The following is a 20,585-nucleotide window of genomic DNA, read 5'->3' as shown; positions in this document are numbered from 1 at the left end:
AGTGTGACAAATACAAATGCTAGACTCACAGACCAACTCCTCCATAAAATACTTCCTTTCCTTCTTTATAGCCATATCAGACTCATGACAAGATTAATTCATTGTGTTTAATTAAACAACTATTTATTAAACATCCATTCTATTGAACTATTCTAGTCAATGAGGATAGAGAAACCCAGAGAAGATCATTGCCATCGTGGAACTTATATTCGAGTGGACATGGCATTTTTTGTCACTGGTTCCATTAATACTTGTAGTCTATGTGTTCAGAGTTCTTCCCAAATAATGTGGTGTCTATATCAGATCAATCAACTCACACAGAGAAATTTGGAGGTGACAGCCCTGAGAGGAACAAACGTGCTAAGATGAATCTTAATTTAAATATCAAAAACCATTAGAATGCTGAAGTTTAATATTTCTGCTTTGTAAGTTATATGTTTGTATGCTAGTTACAGGTTTTTACTATTTACCACACAAAAGAATGATCACAAGAAAAATTTTCTGCCAAATTACAGTTAGTATAGAACAGATTATCATTTGGAAAATGGTTTACTTAGAGGGGAAAAGTTGAACAAAATGTTAATAAAGTCATGAGGCTATTACTTTCCTGAATACTGATTTAAATAGTAAAGGTCTACCCAGAATAAAAGACATCATAGACATAAAAATAGAGCAGCCTTCAAACAAATGGCTTTTGAATTTCATGGGGATGGTTTAAAGCAATTTCACAGAAGCACCTATGCTGAGAAATATGTTTGCTGCTGTTATTTAAAAAAGGAAGTTAGTCATCATTTTTCTAGAAGCAATGGAAGTTGAAAACATTGAACCATATCTTTGTCACATTTCTGAGCCCCTACTACATGCAGAATACTGAGAAACATAAAGATATACAACACAGCCTCTGCCAAGATTTCTGAATGGTCACAAGGAACAGAGAAGTCTCGGTAATGTTACAATTAACAAGTTAACCACAAAGGTATCCAGAAGAAATATATTAACATTGAATTAAGCAAGAGTGAGAAAATAATTATTTATAATCATACCACCAGTAAATATCAGGCACTATTAGCTTTTATAATCTTAGCATATTCAGTGGTAAATGTATTCTCTACAAATTGTCACAGAATTTAAATTTACTGGCATGTACACAAAATTAAGTTTTATCTGAAATTTTCCTTTTTAAAAGGTTGTTTTCAATCATATCACTACATTTTATTAACGTGGCATCAGATTACTTGTTTAATGACATTTCCATTTTTAGCTATTTTAATGGCATTATGCACACATAGCCATGTCAATGCTTATAACCAATGCATGTCAGTTCCTTTATGGAATGGAAGCCCAAGCAGCTTACCACCTAATAATATACCATGACACTATATTATATGAAGAATTTACATTTCTTTGTGTATTTTGTGACCTTTATTCAGTAAGATGCAAGTGTTTGTTTGATAATGACTTTAACATTAATAAGCTTGTACTTAGAGGCATCGAAGATGTTGCTACTGTTTTGACTGAGTCTTCATTCACTACTATCCTGGTCTGATGATTTGCACAGAACTTTAATTTGTGATGCCCTACTGTCATTAGAACATTGACTTGAGTTGTTTTTTATTAATGGTGTTAAGAACTATGAAGTGTCTGCGTTTTTATCATGCTTGAAAGACAGAAGTTAGCCTGCCACTATTTCATACATGCCAGCAGAAGGCATAAGATTCCTGCGTCAGAGACAAAGGACTTGTTACAAACAGAAGAGCAGGCAGAACGCGCTTCATACTTGCATTAGCTCCTCTTGCCCACCCCCACAAGTCCCATGGGGATGATACAGAGTGGACCAGGTGGATGGTGTACAAGCAGCAGATCTGGGTCATAACTGAGGAACCCTGTGCTTAAACAATCTTATAAAAGGGCTGCTGGCCAATCTGCCTAACATTTGCCCCAGAGAATGACATTATTTTCATTATCCTGCTAAGAAAGTATACCTATTCTCAGCCCTAGAGGGAGACACTATCTCTATCTTCCAAGGTAGTTTGCTGTACAGACATCCTTGAGAAGAGTCTGGAGCAAAGATGTTAATGCCACTTGATCAGAAGACTTGAAGAGAGACCCATGGAGACATGTCTCCCACTGTTTGTGGATTGTGCTAATTTATCTACATATAGTCCATTTAAGTCAACAATTAGCCTTGTGAACTACTTGAGAAGAGACTGCCAGTCCTCTGAGATTCTCTGTGGCCTGCTCATCTAAAGGTAAATGACCACGGGACGTGCATTCATTTACCATTGCATTTCTGAATGGGGTTTCCCGTGTATTTTGTCAGGGTCCATGTGTTTGGTAAAAACTAAAATGAAGTGGATTCAGTGGAGATGCAAAAAATAGATGTACTCGTGTATAGTACCTTCATTCAGATAACATAAACTTAGAATGGTTGAAGTTAATGTCTAGACATTCTTTGATTTCCATTTCCTTTGCTAATAATAGGAGAGTAACAGTACTATTTGAGGAATGCGATAGCATACACATGCAATGCTTATACCCTTGCCATATTTGTTACTAAAGCATTCCACTTCAGGAGAGAAAAACTGCACATATATACATTGAAAAGCCTTTTTCGGTTATAGTGTCCAAAAGTTTAACTGTCAACCAGGGATATTTGCTAAGAATTTTGAAGGGGAAGAGCTGATCAACTAACCACATTTACTCACCATCAAAAGGTTACTAATGGTCTTTTCTTGACTGAGGCTTTGATATTTGTGTCAATAGATAAAATTGACTCTTGGAATTGTGATAATTCAAATATGACTATAGTTGATGATGGATGTTCACATGTACTAATTCAACTGTAATATGTGTGACAGGCTAATCAGCATGAGACCCGAGAAATCCAGTTTCTATATTAATAGCAGCTACCCAAAAGTTACAACCTGGGAAAATCTTCCCAAAGCAGATGGGCAAATTCACTCAGATTCCTGTGAACTATCAGAGGATAAAAGCAATCCGGAGTCAAAGAAAATACACCATGGTGGTAATTTAGAATGGGGAAACTTCAGATAGAAGAGATACTGCATCTTTTGGAAAGAATGCAACATGAATATAAATGAGTTGTACCAAATATTGCCTCTAATAGGTACCCAGGTACCCATTTGAGGCCAATGTTGTTCTTGAAAATGTGCAATATTTCATGATCAAAGTCGACGGTTCCTGAACAGGAACAATCATGAGACCTAAGATTTGTGGGATCTTTAGAAGCATGTAGAAGGCAGGGAGTACTTTTTTTTAAAAGTATTTGATGAATTCATGGAGTGAGATAAATTTGAAAGTGCTTTAGAAAATGAACTTTTTATGAAATTATAAGCATTTTGCATATAGATATATATTTTGATTTTAATATTACATTTTAAAATGAAACAATGATAAGCAGTTCAAATTATTTTAGAAAGCAGGTGAGATATGTGAATAAAATACCTTTGCAGTCATGGATTGTACAACCTTGGTCCCTATTTTATACAGTTAAAAAAAATATCAAATCTTCTTCGCGTGGCACACGACATCTCACAAGGTAATTTTGACTTATTTTCAGTCTTCTGCTGCTTCTTCACATGCACACCAAGCATTCGTTTACCAAAAGCAACACACTTCTGCACGTTTCCATGAATTTGCACATTCCTTTGCCTTGAATATCCTGTTCTCTCTTATCTGCCAAATGCTGCTTCATTCTTCAAGGCTCACCACGAATGAATATCTCCTTTCCCATAAAGCCATCTCTGGCACAACCCCTGCCCCCATTCTTCTGTCTCCAACCTAGTTTCTCCCAAGAAAACGTTTTACATGGCTTTCTCGTAACACTTGTTATATTGCTTTCTATACTGCAATGTAACCTGTTTTTCTCACTTGTCTGTAAAATTCTCAGGGGGTGAGAATGTGTTTTATTCTTTGTTGTGACCCCAAACACGTGTTGAGGGCTCAATTAACATTGAATATAGATCATACATTTCTTGATCCTCATCTTACCTGACATTTGACCACTCCACATTTAAATACTCTCTTCTTTTGGCTTCTATAGTGTCACTCACTCCTGATATTTTCCTCCACTTCTTGAGAAAATACTTCCCAGTCTCTTTGGTACTCCTTTCTAGGCTAATGCCTTAAATATCATCATTCTCAAGGCTCTGGCTCTTCGCTATGGTCTTCTCAATATTGAATATCTCTGCATAGTCCCTGTATTCCCATGATTTTATTATTACCCACATGCTGATGAATCCCAGAGAAATACCTCTAGCTCAGACTTTGCTCTCCTACATGTGCATCCGTACCCACCTGCAGTGGTGTACCAAGGAAGGAGTAGCGGGTGATGGGAAGAGTCAGCTCCAGTACAGAAGAGTATTTTGTCCCTGGAATTGCTTAGTATTACTAGCACATGGCAATAATAAGAAGCAGATCCGTTTTAGTCAATTTTATTATTGCTTACAAATTCCCTAGAGACCATGCACCAATTTATTGCCTCTGCTTGGAGGGGGGACAGCTCGCATGGTTCCACTTTTGATATGTGCAGTTGTCTACTGACACCTTTTGCTTGATTGTTTCCTTGATATCTCACATGTATAACGTCTGCAACGGATCATAGCTATGCCCCAAACCTATTCTTCCTCATGTGTTCCTGATCTTAGTAAATCATACCACTGTCCACCAGGCTCACAATACAAAAATACAGAAGTGACTCCAGATTTTACCTTATTTCACCTCCCCTCCACACATCCTGACAGTTACAAAGGCTTGCTGATTCTACCTCAAAAATAAATATCTAGTCATCTACTTTTCTCCATTCCGACTGTACCCCAGGATACTCGAATCTCTTACCTGATGATTAACGGTCTCCTCTTGTCTCCTATCTCCACTTTTGATTCCTCCAACTCATTCATCTTTATCACATTTTAGCCATTGTGATGTCTTTAAAACATACAACTGATCTTGTAATTTTACTGCTTAACATGTTATAATGTCTCCTTATTGCCCTTAGGATTAATTACAAAATCATAAGACTCTGTATGATCTGTCCAGAACTTCCCACACTACCCTTTAACCTTCTTTCTCTCTTCACTAGGATTGCAGCTTCATGAGGGCAGGATTCTTTGTCTTAGTCACTGCTGAACCCTCAGTGCCTGGAAGAGCATTTAGTTTATAGGAGGCACTCAAAAAATACTTTCCAAATAACTGAAAGCATTTTTAAAATCTTACCTCCCACTTCTTTCTGTTGGATTTAACCATATGGAATCTCCATTCCATCTACTATAGACCAATTTTAGTCCCCCTAAAGGCTTATGATCTTTCCTATCTTTGAGTCTTAACAAATCTTCCTACAGTCTTCAACTCTGTTTTAACCCTGAACAGTCTCCATGCTCTTCTCTTGGCCAGATCTTACTCGTCCTGTAGGTCTCACCTAAATATCACTTTCTCCAGGTTTTCATGACTTCTCGGTCTAGATTAGGTCTTCCTATTATATTTTTCTTTGAATACCTTATACTTTTGCTTATAATATGTGACATATGTGTTATCTGTTCACTGCCTGTAGAAAGCACTATAAAGACAGGGCTCTTGCTGATCTTATTTACCACTTTATGTCCAGTAACCTGCAAAATGTTCAATATATGTTCAGCAACTATTAATTGAATGAATGACTTAATGATGGGAAACAGGTAGTATACGGAGATGCCAGTATTGGAGATGTGTGTCCCTTTGTTTTTTAAGTGTGTGAAGTATGTTTGTTTTATACTAAAGATAAAGAACAAATTTACAGAACTTAAAACACAGAGAGGGGATAAACAATAGATTAAGGTCCTCGAGAAGGGAGGGATGGGATTCAGAGAGATTAAATAGATACAGGCCTGTATAACCAACTGCTGACTGGACATTTCCCCTTAGGTGGCCCAGAAGAACACCAAAGCAGCAACAACAAAACATCTGCCCTCCCTCCAGCACACGTGCTCTCAGTGAACAGCAGCACCATCCACCGGCTGCCCAAGTCAGAAGCCTGGGAGTCGCCCATGACTCCTCAACCTTCCTTCGCTCCCACATGCAATCCATCAGCAAGGCCTTTCAGGTGCCTCCTCCACCAGACTTTGTTCTCAACACGGAAGAGAACCATGTTGGTCTTTTCACTACTGGATTCTCAGAAAACAGGACAGTGCTTAGTATTTTGTAAACATTGAATAAATATTTGTTGAATAAATGAATGAAGAGATATGGGAACATATGTATATGTATAACTGATCCACTTTGTTATAGAGTAGAAACTAACACACCATTGTAAAGCAATTATACTCCAATAGACATGTTAAAGAAATGAATAGAAAATGTAACTACATTAAGTAAGGAGGAGGTAATTAGAGGAGGCAGAACAGAAACAAGGAGGAGGCATCTACAAATAAAAAGGCCTAACAAATCATATCCTACAGTTAAATTAGTAAATAGTATCAACAAAACTGGGCCTTTGCATAATTAATCTGGTCATCTAAATGGGTGGTGTATATGGATTATATTGATACATTACAAAACTCCTAAATATTTCTATATAAACCATGTTGTGACAGATCCAATGATGCCATTTAGAAGGGGCCCTTCTTGTTGCCAGCCTAATCCATTTAATCTAAATCCAAGTATGGGATTACTGACATCATCATCTTTGGTTACTGAATTTAGTCACATCGAACAGGGAAATGTGTCTCGTGTTACCTTTCTATGCAAATAGGTCTCATGTCACTAAATACTAGCTTATGTCTGTAACTAGGTCAGTTCATCTCTCTGCAGGCTCAATTTCTTCCTCCAAAAACCAAAAATAAATACAACAAAAACAGCAACAGCAACAACCACAGCAACATTCTGCTTGGACCACTCAGACAATTCTTGAAAATATATGTTAAATTGTAAAGCATGAATTAGCCCAAACAGATATGAATCATCTTTACACAGAAGAAGCATACCTGTATTAAAAGCAGACATACCTATTTCTAACAAACATCCAACCCAAGAAATACATTGTTTTTCCCTGGTGCTTTGGTGACAATAAAGAGGTCAATTCAAGGTTCCACCACATCATATGTATTCTTCGTGTATTTTGTTTGGAGAAGTGTAAATCCTTTTTTTTTTTTTTTACATTTTTTCCTCATAAGAAAAAGTCAATCAAACTTAGAAATATTGCCAGCTGGGCTTCCCTGGTGGCACAGTGGTTGAGAGTCCGCCTGCCAATGCAGGGGACATGGGTTCGTGCCCGGGTCCGGGAAGATCCCACATGCCGCGGAGTGGCTGGGCCCGTGAGCCATGGCCGCTGAGCCTGCGCGTCTGGAGCCTGTGCTCCGCAACGGGAGAGGCCACAACAGTGAGAGGCCCACGTACCGCAAAAAAGAAAAAAAAAAGAAATATTACCAGCTTTACAGTTTTGTTTCCTTCTTAGTCTAATAGATGAATGTCAGTAGGTTTGTTAATTTTTTTTAATAAGAGAAAGTGCCTAAGGCCTGAACTTCTAGCTGTCAGATTTCTAGAGTACATTTCTGTACACTTCCCATAGATTTCAAATGGTTCAATTTATCCTCCTACAACAGGCTGCAAGTAGAACCACTCAGTTCCCTTAAAAAGGCCTGTATATTCATCAACCACTAAACTGAGGAGTCTACCCTCCTACACACTTTACCCCATCCTCATTCTCAGGAGCTCTAGGTTTTCTGAAGTATTATTAGAGTATTCAAGCCATACTCGCCAAACCACTGTCAATTTTTGCAGGCTTTATTTCTGACAGTCATCTTCCTGACTCAACTTACCATATGTTTATTTACTATGTCATAGATTCCAAGGACTTTTTGATACCTTGCACATGATTCAAGGCCTCAAGAAGTTGAAAATCTAGTACCATTTATGAAAACTCTAAGTTACTGTGTCAATTGTGAGATTAGGGTAATGACCACAACTTCAGTGAGTAGCTAAGAGAAGTAACGATACTGCATTGATTCCATGGGGTTGCTATGAGGATTAAATGTGCAAATACATGTAAAGCTCTTGGAACAGTGTCTGGCATGTTGTCACTGCTAAATATGAGTCAGTGATTATATATTATCCTATTTTACAGAGAGGACTCTGAGAAAGTAGCAGATTTAGGATATCAGTTCAGATTTATCAGACTCGAAACCTGTGTTATCCTTATTACCACACACAGCTCTGCAACCTGAACAAATGGGACATTTCTTTAAGATCTCTTTAGTAAAGATTAATTGAAGGAATATTGACCTGTATTGTTACATCCATAAATCTCTAGTAAGGAATACTGTACACACACTGGATCATGTACTTTTCACAACATCCTGATGCTTTAGGAACTCTTATTATGCCTTTTGCACAAATGAGACAACTGAGGCACATAGAAGTTAAATACCTTGTGTAAGGTCTCACAGCCAGTAAGTGATGAAGCTAGGGTACCAACACAGCTCCGTCTAATTCCAAGAACCACACTTTTGACCAAAGGTTCTGTGGCCTTTGACTATAATTCCAGGGTATAGTTATATCCTGTGTCTCTCTCAAGGAACAAGAACTGGTGTGTGCTCCCAATAAAAGGACAGCCCACACTTGCATGGCTCTTCACAGCTTTAAATTGCACCTGAACACATTCTTTGTAATCCTCTCTCTCTCTCTGTGTGTGTGTGTGTATATATATATATATATATATACACATACTCTATATATATGTATATATGTATACATATATGGTTTGTATGTACAGACACAGACATATATACTCATATATGTATATATACAAATATACACACAAAATATGTGAATTACAAAAATCTTGCAGTGCATTCTATTATGAATGATTCCACTCATTTATGTCTATATGCTCTACTAGGTCTCTTTTTTTAACATCTTTATTGGAGTATAATTGCTTGACAATGATGTGTTAGTTTCTGCTTTATAACAAAGTGAATCAGTTATACATATACATATGTTCCCATATCTCTTCCCTCTTGCGTCTCCCTCCCTCCCACCCTCCCTATCCTACCCCTCTAGGTGGTCACAAAGCACTGAGCTGATCTCCCTGTGCTATGCGGCTGCTTCCCACTAGCTATCTATTTTACATTTGTAGTGTATATAGGTCAGTGCTACTCTCTCACTTCGTCCCAGCTTACCCTTCCCACTCCCCATGTTCTCAGATCCACTCTCTAAGTCTGCATCTTTATTCCTGTCCTGCCCCTAGGTTCTTCAGAACCTTTTTTTTTTTAGATTCCATATATATGTGTTAGCATATGGCATTAGTTTTTCTCTTTCTGACTTACTTCACTCTGTAAGACAGACTCTAGGTCCATCCACCTCACTACAAATAACTCACTTTTGTTTCTTTTTTATGGCTGAGTAATATCCCATTGTATATATGCGTCACGTCTTCTTTATCCATTCATCTGTCGATGGACACTTAGGTTGCTTCCATGTCCTGGCTATTGTAAATAGAACTGCAATGAACACTGTGGTACATGACTCTTTTTGAATTATGGTTTTCTCAGGGTATATGCCCAGTAGTGGAATTGCTGGGTCATATGGTAGTTCTATTTTTAGTTTTTTAAGGAACCTCCATACTGTTCTCCACAGTGAATGTAAGATGAAAAGACAACCCTCAGAATGGGAGAAAATATTTGCAAATGAAGCAACTTACAAAGGATTAATATCCAAAATTTACAAGCAGTTCATGCAGCTCAATATCAAATAAAACAAACAACCCAATCCAAAAATGGACAGAAAACCTAAATAGACATTTCTCCAAAGAAGATATACAGATTGCCAACAGACACATGAAACATCATGTGTTCAACATGATGCTCAACATCATTAATGATGCTCAACATCATTAATCAGAGAAGTGCAAATCAAAACTACAATGAGGTATCACCTCACACCAGTCAGAATGGCCATCATCTACTAGGTTTCCTTAAAAATATATAGAATGCTTTTCTTCCTCCTTCCACAAATATTCATTGAACCTTCCTAAAAAACTTACTAAGAAAGACCCAAGAACATTAGGCAGTCATTCTGCCTGCATGCATTATGCCAGTAAACCTCCAAGTCTGACAGTGGAAAACAGATACCACATTTCATGGTGATGTCATTGTATATTTACACGAGCAGTAAAAGACTCTTCATGCTGCTCAAGATATCCAAGGACAGACCATTGGGCCACCCTACACTGATGGGTTAATTAGTCCCCATCACTATATAGTCTTTTTTTTAAAACTGAAGTATAGTTGATTGACAATGTGTTCATTACTGCTGTACAGCAAAGTAATTCACTTATACATATATATATATTCTTTTTTATGTTATTTTCCATTATGGTTTATCACAGGATATTGAATATAGTTCCCTGTGCTATACAGTAGGACCTTGTTGTTTATCCATCCTATATATACTAGTTTGCATCTGCTAATCCAGAACTCCCACTCCATCCCTCCCCCTTGGCAAACACAAGTCTGTTCTCTATGTCTGTGAGTCTGTTTATGTTTGGTAGATAAGTTCATATGACCATCACTGTAGTCTTGATTTGAGGAAGCCAAATGTCTGAAGCTCTCAGGTGAGAATTGTATGTTCCTTGTTATTTGAAAATAGTGTGTCACTGATGGAGTTAATTACCTAAAGAAGAGCTTCACACTGAATTCACGTAGCTGTGTCATGCTTCTCTTCTAAACTAGAACAATATAATTGTAACATAAAAATAAGTCATTGTAGTTACTCTAAAGAGCTTGCTTCTCAGTTTTGCTAGTGACATGAAAAACTAATAGCAGGGTCGATATAATGTCTCTATGGTAATTATCACTCCACTTTTCCTCTCTTCCTATATTCTTCTCATGTTACATTTTAATGCGTTTCTGCTCAAGTAAATTCAATTTATCAGTAGGCAAGAGGCATGAAATAGGGCTGATTTGTTCTGGATCTAGTTACAAGTCAACTGTAAAACTCAGTTTTCAACTTTGCTTTTCAATCAGATACACATGAGAAGAACAATAACTGACTTGGGGGATACCGTTATTTAGAGAGGCTTAATCTGATGTAGATACAAAAGAAAAATGTGAAAGGGTGAGGCATATTTTGCATTCGTGAAATCTACGTGTTTCCTTCTTCTCCATTACAAAGGGATTTTAGGTTTCTAATGCATAATATGATAAACTACAAGAGATCACAAATGATAAAATATGAGGAGACCCAAGAGATCCTCCAGAGCAGTGGTTTTTATACTAGGGCATCCATATATGTGTATAGAGGTCCATGAAGAGTTTTTAAGGGGTACTTGGATGTGGCTAGTTCTAAGAGAAAGTATTTTCAGTTCCCTAACTTCTACATGTCATCTTTCCGAAACTGATCTGCTTGGAAGCAGCGTCCAAGCAGGTTGTCCTGTCCTTTCCCCTGTTTCTTGTCCCAATCCTCCTGTTTCCACTTTATGAAAGAACGGCAGTGCTCTCAACTTGTCCCTAACAAGCACTGTTGTAACTGTTGAGAATGTGAATCAAACTACCACTTGGTGACACATTCTTTGCCATTCAGGCGGCTTCCAGTTCTTTCAAGCCCATTGAAGGAAGACCTAAACCAGTTAACAGCTTATATATTTTTGCCAGATAAGTCAGAGATCAAATGAGTATGAGATATTACTAAAATAAGACTCCTTTCCCATCTTGTAATTGTCACAAATAAGTTTCCAGGCCTAACATATATGCAAACCCAAACACCACACACAGAACAAAAGTTCTCCATGAATGAACTTAATTTTAGCACAAAAATATTTACCTAGGGGAAAATAAACTCATTGCAAAAATTATTCTTGTCCAATGCATTTAAGAAATAGATTTCTAAGAAATATTAACTTTGTTTTTAATATTTTATTCAAATGTGTAATGTTTTTTTTATTTTGATCAATTGGATACTACTAAATAAGTGTAATGATAACTCAATCCTGAATTTTTTTAACCCATAGGAATGTATGGTCACAGGAAATGTTTGAAGAACATTTTTATGTATATACATATTTTTGTGCCCAAGAAATATGATCTTATGTTCCATAAAAGGTTTAAACATAAAATATATTACACTAGTATAAAATATTGTGGAAATAGCTATATGAGTTACAAGACAAAAAGGAACAATGTTAAATTTCTGACAGTTATAGATTGTTTAAGTCCATTTTAATGGATAATGATGTGTACCCAGTTGTTTGATATATAGATACTATTGGATGAATTTAAAAAGATGATGAAGTACTTTTATTTTTTAAATTTAATATTTGTAATATGCTCTAAAAGTACACTCTTTGTGACCATTTAAACATACAGTGAACGTTTTTAGCTTTTAGTATATAACTTTTTGAGGGAGTAAGTATATTAAAAGTTTTTTTTATGGTCTAGGAAAGCAAAACAGTTTGATGAACACTGCCCCAATACAACAATTGTTAAATAATTTTCACACTGGAAAGCTTCCTTCCAGTGAAATCTTACAAAGAATCTCTCTATATATAACAGATGTTCTTAGAACAGCTGTGTACCCCGTTCATCCCACCCCTACCCTAACCCCAGTGGCAGCCCTTTAAGTATCTTCCTTGCATCTCTTAGAAAATAGTTTTCAAATAATTGTGCTAGTGTACCCTCTTATTTTACAGTTGGGAAGTAGTGGCTCAGAGACAGTGAATAACTGAACTGTAACCAAACCCAAGTTATCTAACTTCAAGGCAAAAACATAACATAGACAATCACAAGATACTATTCTGCTCCCATGGTTCAACCCAGCCCTTAATAAATCATTGAGAAATTAGTACTTAATATATAATTTCTTTGTTCTGTGTTTTTAAACACATTACTTTAAATATCTCATTGTGAAAACTTGCATCAGAGAGCTCCTCTTTTCATTAAGGGGTTTAGGCAATCCAAAGGGTAGAGTAAGACTTAAACATTGTGTAATGCAAAGGAAAGGCAAATTTGATTAAGTCAATGTGTTAATTGTATAAAATGATTAAAGAAATGAAGTTTTACTACTGTTTAATCTGAGGTTTGGTATAAACTAGAACAAAATGAGTAAATTAAGTGTAAACAGTATTTGGGTCCATTTTCAGGTTCTGGAGCATAAGCCCAAATGTTTTTTAATGTATAAGAATTACTGGACCCAGAAGTAATAGGGAAGATGAATGTGGCTCTAATTTCTTGCAACTGATGTTTGCAAAGCTTGATTATCTACTAATATATCTACATAGATATATTTACTTAACACAATTCATTTCAACTGTACCATAACAATTAAAAAAATTCATTTCAAATAATTGAATTTAAAGACAGCATGTATATTTCATCTATATGAAGATGTGAGAGTTTGACATACTCATTTCTTCATTGTTCAGCAAGTCATGTTGATGTGTTGATATCTTATTGAAAAGGTTTTTTTTCTGGTGGGAATTAAAGAAAAAAAACCATAGAAGCCCCTCTTCTGCCCACCCTTTAATACAATGTCATCCTAAGCTTAACTCTGCAAACAGAGAATTATACCATGGCATATGTTTCTGGTTTATTATATACCAGTACTAACTTGAAGTCTTCAGCTCTATCTGTAGAATAAAACATTAAATAGCAGGTTACTTTTTTCTTTTTGGCTGCGTTGGGTCTTTGTTGCTACGTGAGGGCTTTCTCTAGTTGTGACAAGCGGGGGCTAGTCTTTGTTGCAGTGTGTGGGCTTCTCATTTGTGGTGGCTTCTCTTGTGGAGCACAGGCTCTAGGCAGGCAGGCTCCAGTAGTTGTGGCACATGGGCTTAGTTGCTCCGTGGCATGTGGGATCCTCCTGGACCAGGGATCAAACCTGTGTCCCCTGCAGTGGCAGGCAGATTCTCAACCACTGTGCCACCAGGGAAGTCCCAATAACAGGTTACTTTGATCAACAAAGACAGTCAAATTAGTTAATCCCATTGCCTGCACAAATTGTCCATGGTTAATTGGATGCACACATACCAAATATTTCACAGGCCTTGATGTCAATATTTCCTGCCTCTACCTTAGTTTGATGTCTACAGTTTCCTGTCCTCGATGTCAAGATGTCCTGCTGCTTCCTTAGTTTTATGTCTACATTTACCTCTCTGACCTCTGCTACTGCTTTCCTCCTTTCACACTCCTAGGCTCATTGGTCTCATTGCACTTCAATACTTCCAACCCACCAGGCACCCTCCTGCTTCACAGCCTTTCATTGATTGTCCACTTTGCCTAGAATATGTTTGCCCTAGATAAGTGCATGATTCACTCTCTCACTTTTTTCAAGACTGTTTTCCCAAAGTCTCTTTACCAGTGAGGTCCACTGTTACTTTCATCCTGTTTTGTCCTTCTTTTGGACTTATTACCATCAAACATACTATATAATTTCTTTGTTTTATATTGTATTCCCCTCTGTCCTCCAAATATAACTTCCACAAGTGCAGTAATATTTTTTGTCTGAAGGAATAAATGAATCTTGATTTCAAATATGATAAAATATTTTTTAAAAATTTCAAATATGATAGAATATTTTTAAAAATTCAGTATTCAGGGATACAGTAATATATGGCCATGGGACCTCCTGCCTATGGAGGATACTACTTTAGGAAATAATAATCTAGGAAGAGGATAATAGTAACTATATACACAGGAATATTTTATAATGTTTACTTCACGTTGACAAGGATAATAAGAGAAAAAGAGAACTTGAATGAGTGCAGTCAATTCGGCACATCTGGATCCAACTCATTTTGTAAAATAAAACTCAAAAGAGGAATGCTGGGGGGCCCTTCAAGATGGCGAAAGAGTAACACGTGGAGATCACCTTCCTCCCCACAAATACATCAAAAATACATCTACATGTGGAACAACTCCTACAGAACACCTACTGAACCCTGGCAGAAGACTTCAAAATGCCCAAAAGATGCCAGAGGGCAACCTACATACAGAGGTGGGGCCAAATCCAAAGCTGAACACCAGGAGCTGTGCGAACAAAGAAGAGAAAGAGAAATTTCTCCAAGCAGCCTCAGAAGCAGCGGATTAAATCTCCACAATCAACTTGATGTGCCTTGAATTTGTGGAATACTTGAATAGACAACAAATCATCCCAAACTTGAGGCAGTGGACTTTGGGAGCAACTGTAGACTTGGGGTTCCCTTTCTGCATCTAATTTTTTTCTGGTTTTATGTTTATCTTAGTTTAGTATCTAGAGTTATTATCATTGGTAGATTGGATTACTGATTTGATTGCTCTCTTCCTTTTTAAAATATATATATATATATATTTTTTTCCCTTTTCTCTTTATATGAGTGTGTATGTGTATGCTTCTTTGTGTGATTTTCTCTGTATATGTTTGCTTTTACTATTTGGCCTAGGGTTCTACTGCCCTTTTTTTTGCTTTTTGTAGTATAGTTTTTAGCGCTTCTTATCACTGGTGGATTTGCTTACTGGTTTGGTTGCTCTCTTCTTTCTTTCTTCTTTTTTATTACATTTTAACTTTTTATTTTTAATGACATTTTTTATTTTAATGACTTTTTTACATTACTTTATTTTATTTATTTATATATTTATTTTTCTCCCTTTTCTTCTGAGCCGTGTGGCTGACAAGGTCTTTGTGCTCCAACTGGGTGTCCACCCTGTGCCTCTGAGGTGGGAGACCCGAGTTCAGGACATTGGTCCACCAGAGACCTCCTGGTCTCACATAATATCAATCAGCGAGTGCTCTCCCAGAGACCTCCATCTCAATGCTAAGACCCAGACCCACTCAATAACCAGCAAACTCCAGTGCTGGACACCCCATGCCAAAGAGCTAGCATGACAAAAAACAACCCCACCTATTAGCAGAAAGGCTGCCTAAAATCATAATAAATTCAGAGACACCCCAAAACACACCACTGGACACAGTCCTGCCCACCAGAAAGAAAAGATCCAGCTTCATTTGCCAGAACACAGGCACCAGTCCCCTCCACCAGGAAGCCTACACAACCCACTGAAACAACTTTACCCACTGGGGGCAGACACCAAAAACAATGGGAACTACGTACCTGCAGCCTGCGAAAAGGAGACCCCAAACACAGTAAGTTAAACAAAATGAGAAGACAGAGAAAAACACAGCAGATGAAGGAGCAAGGCAAAAATCCACCAGACCAAACAAATGAAGTGGAAATAGGCAGTCTACCTGAAAAAGAATTCAGAGTGATGATAGTGAAGATGATCCAAAATCTTGGAAATAGAATGGAGAAAATACAAGAAAAGTTTAACAAGGACCTAGAAGAACTAAAGAGCAAACAAACAATGATGAACAACACAATAAATGAAATTTAAAATCCTCTAAAAGGAATCAATAGTAAAATAACTGAGGCAGAAGAATGGATAAGTGACCTGGAGATAAAATAGTGGAAATAACTCTTGTAGAGCAGAATAAAGAAAAAAGAATGAAAAGAATTGAGGACAGTCTAGAGACCTCTGAGACAACATTAAATGCTCCAACATTTGAATTACAGGGGTCTCAGAAGAAGAAGAAGAGAGAAAGAAAGGGACTGAGAAAATATATGCAGAGATTATAGTTGAAAACTTCCCTAATATGGGAGAGGAAATAATCAATCAAGTCCAAGAAGCACAGAGAGTCCCATACAGAATAAATCCAAGGACAAACACGCCAAGGCACATATTAGTCACACTGTCAAAAATTAGATACAAAGAAAAAATATTAAAAACAGCAAGGGAAAAGCAACAAATAACATACAAAGGAATTCCCATAAGGTTAACAGCTGATCTTTCAGCAGAAACTCTGCAAGCCAGAACGGTGTGGCAGGACATATTTAAAGGGATGAAAGGGAAAAACCTACAACCAAGATTACTCTACACAGCAAGGATCTCATTCAGATTCAACAGAGAAATTAAAACCTTTACAGAAAAGCAAAAGCTAAGAGAATTCAGCACCACCAAACCAGCTTTACAACAAATGCTAAAGGAACTTCTCTAGGCAGGAAACACAGGAGAAGGAAAAGACCTACAATAAAAAACCCAAAACAATTAAGAAAATGGTAATAGGAACTTACATAATTATAATTACCTTAAATGCAAATGGATTAAATGCTCCAACCAAAAGACACAGACTGGCTGAATGGATACAAAAACAAGACCCATATATATGCTGTCTGCAAGAGACCCATTTCACACCTAGGGACACATACAGACTGAAAGTGAGGGGATGGAAAAAGATATTCCATGCAAATGGAAATCAAAAGAAAGCTGGAATAGCAATTCTCATGTCAGACAAAAGAGACTTTAAAATAAAGACTATTACAAGAGACAAAGAAGGACAATACATAATGATCAAGGGATCAATCCAAGAAGATATAACTTTTGTAAATATTTATGAACCCAACATAGGAGCACCTCAATACATAAGGCAAATGCTAACAGCCATAAAAGGGGAAATCAACAGTAACATAATAATATTAGTTGACCTCTGGGACAACTGTAAACACAACAACATTCTCATTATAGGGGTCCCAGAAGGAGAAGAGAGAAAGGACCCAAGAAAATATTTGAATAGATTATAGTCAAAAATGTCACTAACATGGGAAAGGAAATAGCCTCCCAAGTCCAGGAAGTGCAGAGAGTCCCAGGCAGGATAAACCCAATGAGAAACGCGCTGAGAAACATAGTAATCAAGTTGACAACAATTATAGACAAAGAAAAATTATTGAGAGCAACAAGGGAAAAACAACAGATAACATACAAAGGAACTCTCATAAGGTAAACAGCTGATTTCTCAGCAGAAATTCTACAAGGCAGAAGGGAGTGGCATGATATACTTAAAGTGATGAAAGGGAAGAACCTACAACCAAGATTACTCTAACCAGCAAGAATCTCATTCAGATAAGATGGAGAAATCAAAAGCTTTACAAACAAGCAAAAGCTAAGATAATTCAGCACCACCAAACCAGCTCTACAACAAATCCAGCTCTACAACAAATGCTAAAGCAGCTTCTCTAAGTGGGAAACACAGTAGAAGAAAAGGACCTTCAAAAACAAACCCATAACAATTAAGAAAATCGTAACAGGAACATACATATCGATAATTACCTTAAACTTGAATGGAATAAATGCTCCGGCCAAAAGACACAGGATCACTGAATGCATACAAAAAGAAGACCCATAAATATGCTGTCTATAAGTGACCCACTTCAGACCTAGGGACACATACAGACTGAAAGTGAGAGGATGGAAAATGATATTCCATGCATATGGAAATCAAAAGGAAGCTGGAGTAGCAATATTCATATCAGATAAAATAGACTTTAAAATAAAGAATGTTGTAAGAGACATGGAAGGACACTCCATAATGATCAAGGAATCAATCCAAGAAGATATAAGAATTATAAATATATATGCAGACTTCCCTGGTGGTACAGTGGTTAAGAATCTGCATGCCCATGCAGGGGACATGGGTTCAATACCTGGTCTGAACAGACCAATCACAAGCACTGAGATTGAAACTGTGATTAAGATCCTTCCAACAAACAAAAGCTCAGGACCAGATGGCTTCACAGGCGAATTTTATGAAACATTTAGAGAAGAGCTAACACCTATCCTTCTCAAACTCTTCCAAAATATAGCAGAGGGAGGAACACTCCCAAACTCATTCTATGAGGCCACCATCACCCTGATACCAAAACCAGACAAAGATGTCACAAAGAAAGAAAACTACAGGCTAATATCACTGATGAACATAGATGCAACAATCCTCTACAAAATACTAGCAAACAGAATCCAACAGCACTTTTACTGGATCATACACTATGATCAAGTGGGGTTTATACCAGGAATGCAAGGATTCTTCAATATATGCAAATCAATCAATGTGATACAGCATATTAAGAAATTGAAGGACAAAAACCATATGATCATCTCAATAGATGCAGAGAAAGCTTTCAACAAAATTCAACACCCATTTATGATAAAAAACCCTCAAGAAAGTAGGCATAGAGGGAACTTTCCTCAACATAATAAAGGTCATATATGCCAAACGCAGGGCCAACATCGTCCTCAATGGTGAAAAACTGAAAGCATTTCCACTAATATCAGGAACAAGACAAGGTTGCCCATTCTCTCACTATTATTCAACATAGTTTTGGAAGTTTTAGCCATAGCAATCAGATAAGAAAAAGAAATAAAAGGAATCCAAATTGGAAACGAAGAAGTAAATTTGTCACTGTTTGCAGATAACATGATACTATACATAGAGAATCCTAAAGATGCTACCAGAAAACTACTAGGATCAACGAATTTGGTAAAGTAGCAGGATACAAAATTAATGCAGATAAATCTCTTGCATTCCTATACACTAGTGATGAAATATCTGAAAGTGAAATTAAGAAAACACTCCCATTTACCATTGCAACAAAAAGAATAAAATATCCAAGAATAATCCTACCTAAGGAGACAAAAGCCCTGTGTGCAGAAAATTATAAGACCCTGATGAAAGAAATTAAAGATGATAGAAACAGAGAGATATCCCATGTTCTTGGATTGGAAGAATCAACATTATGAAAATGACTCTACTACCCAAAGCAATCTACAGATTTAATGCAATCTCTATCAAACTACCACTGGCATTTTTCACAGAACTAGAACAAAAAATTTCACAATTCGTTGGAAACACAAAAGACCCCGAATAGCCAAAGCAATCTTGAGAAAGAAAAACAGAGCTGGAGGAATCAGGCTCCCTGACTTCAGACCATACTACAAACCTACAGTAATCAAGACAGTATAGTACTGACACAAAAACAGAAATATAGATCAATGGAACAGGACAGAAAGCCCAGAGATCAACCCATGCACATATGGTCACCTTATCTTTGAAAAACGAGGCAAGGGTATACAATGGAGAAAAGACAGCCTCTTCAATAATCGGTGCTGGCAAAACTGGACAGCTACATGTAAAAGGATGAAATTAGAGCACTCCCTAACACCACACACAAAACTAAATGCAAAGTGGATTAAAGACCTAAATATAAGGCCAGACGCTCTAAAACTCTTAGAGGAAAACATAGGCAGAACACTCTATGACATAAATCACAGCAAGATCCTTTTTGACCCACCTCCTAGAGAAATGGACATAAAAACAAAAATAAACAAATGGGACCTAATGAAACTTCAAAGCTTTTGCACAGCAGAGGAAGCTGTAAATAAGACGAAAAGACAACCGTCAGAATGGGAGAAAATATTTGCAAGTGAAGCAACTGACAAAGGATTAATCTCCAAAATTTACAAACAGCTCATGCAGCTCAATATAAAAAAAAAAAAGTCCAATCCAAAAATGGGCAGATGACCTAAAGAGACAACTCTCCCAAGAAGATATATAGATTGCCAACAAACACGTGAAAGAATGCTCAACATCATTAATCATTAGAGAAATGCAAATGAAAACTACAATGCGATATCATCTCACACCAGTCACAATGGCCATCATCAAAAAATCTATGAACAATAAATGTGGGAAGGGGTGTGGAGAAAAAGGAACCCTCTTGCATTGTTGTTGGGAATGTA

General features: G+C 37.0%; 2 long non-coding RNA genes across 2 annotated transcripts in view; one reads left to right on the top strand and one right to left on the bottom strand.

Moving 5' to 3' along the window:
- LOC309796664 overlaps window positions 1-20,585 on the bottom strand; it is a 132,451-nt gene that overhangs the window by 4,354 nt on the left and 107,512 nt on the right. The gene's annotated exons all lie outside the window — the stretch shown is intronic.
- Window positions 1,660-6,246, top strand: LOC309796928. The gene is made up of 2 exons (XR_014292522.1): window positions 1,660-2,249; window positions 5,920-6,246. It is a non-coding gene; the product is annotated as an uncharacterized lncRNA (long non-coding RNA).

Source organism: Mesoplodon mirus (genome assembly GCF_964341445.2).
Source record: "Mesoplodon mirus genome assembly, chromosome: X".
NCBI lineage: Eukaryota > Metazoa > Chordata > Mammalia > Artiodactyla > Ziphiidae > Mesoplodon > Mesoplodon mirus.
The sequence above is the reverse complement of the archived record's forward strand: the minus strand, read 5'-3'. Positions and strand labels throughout refer to the sequence as shown.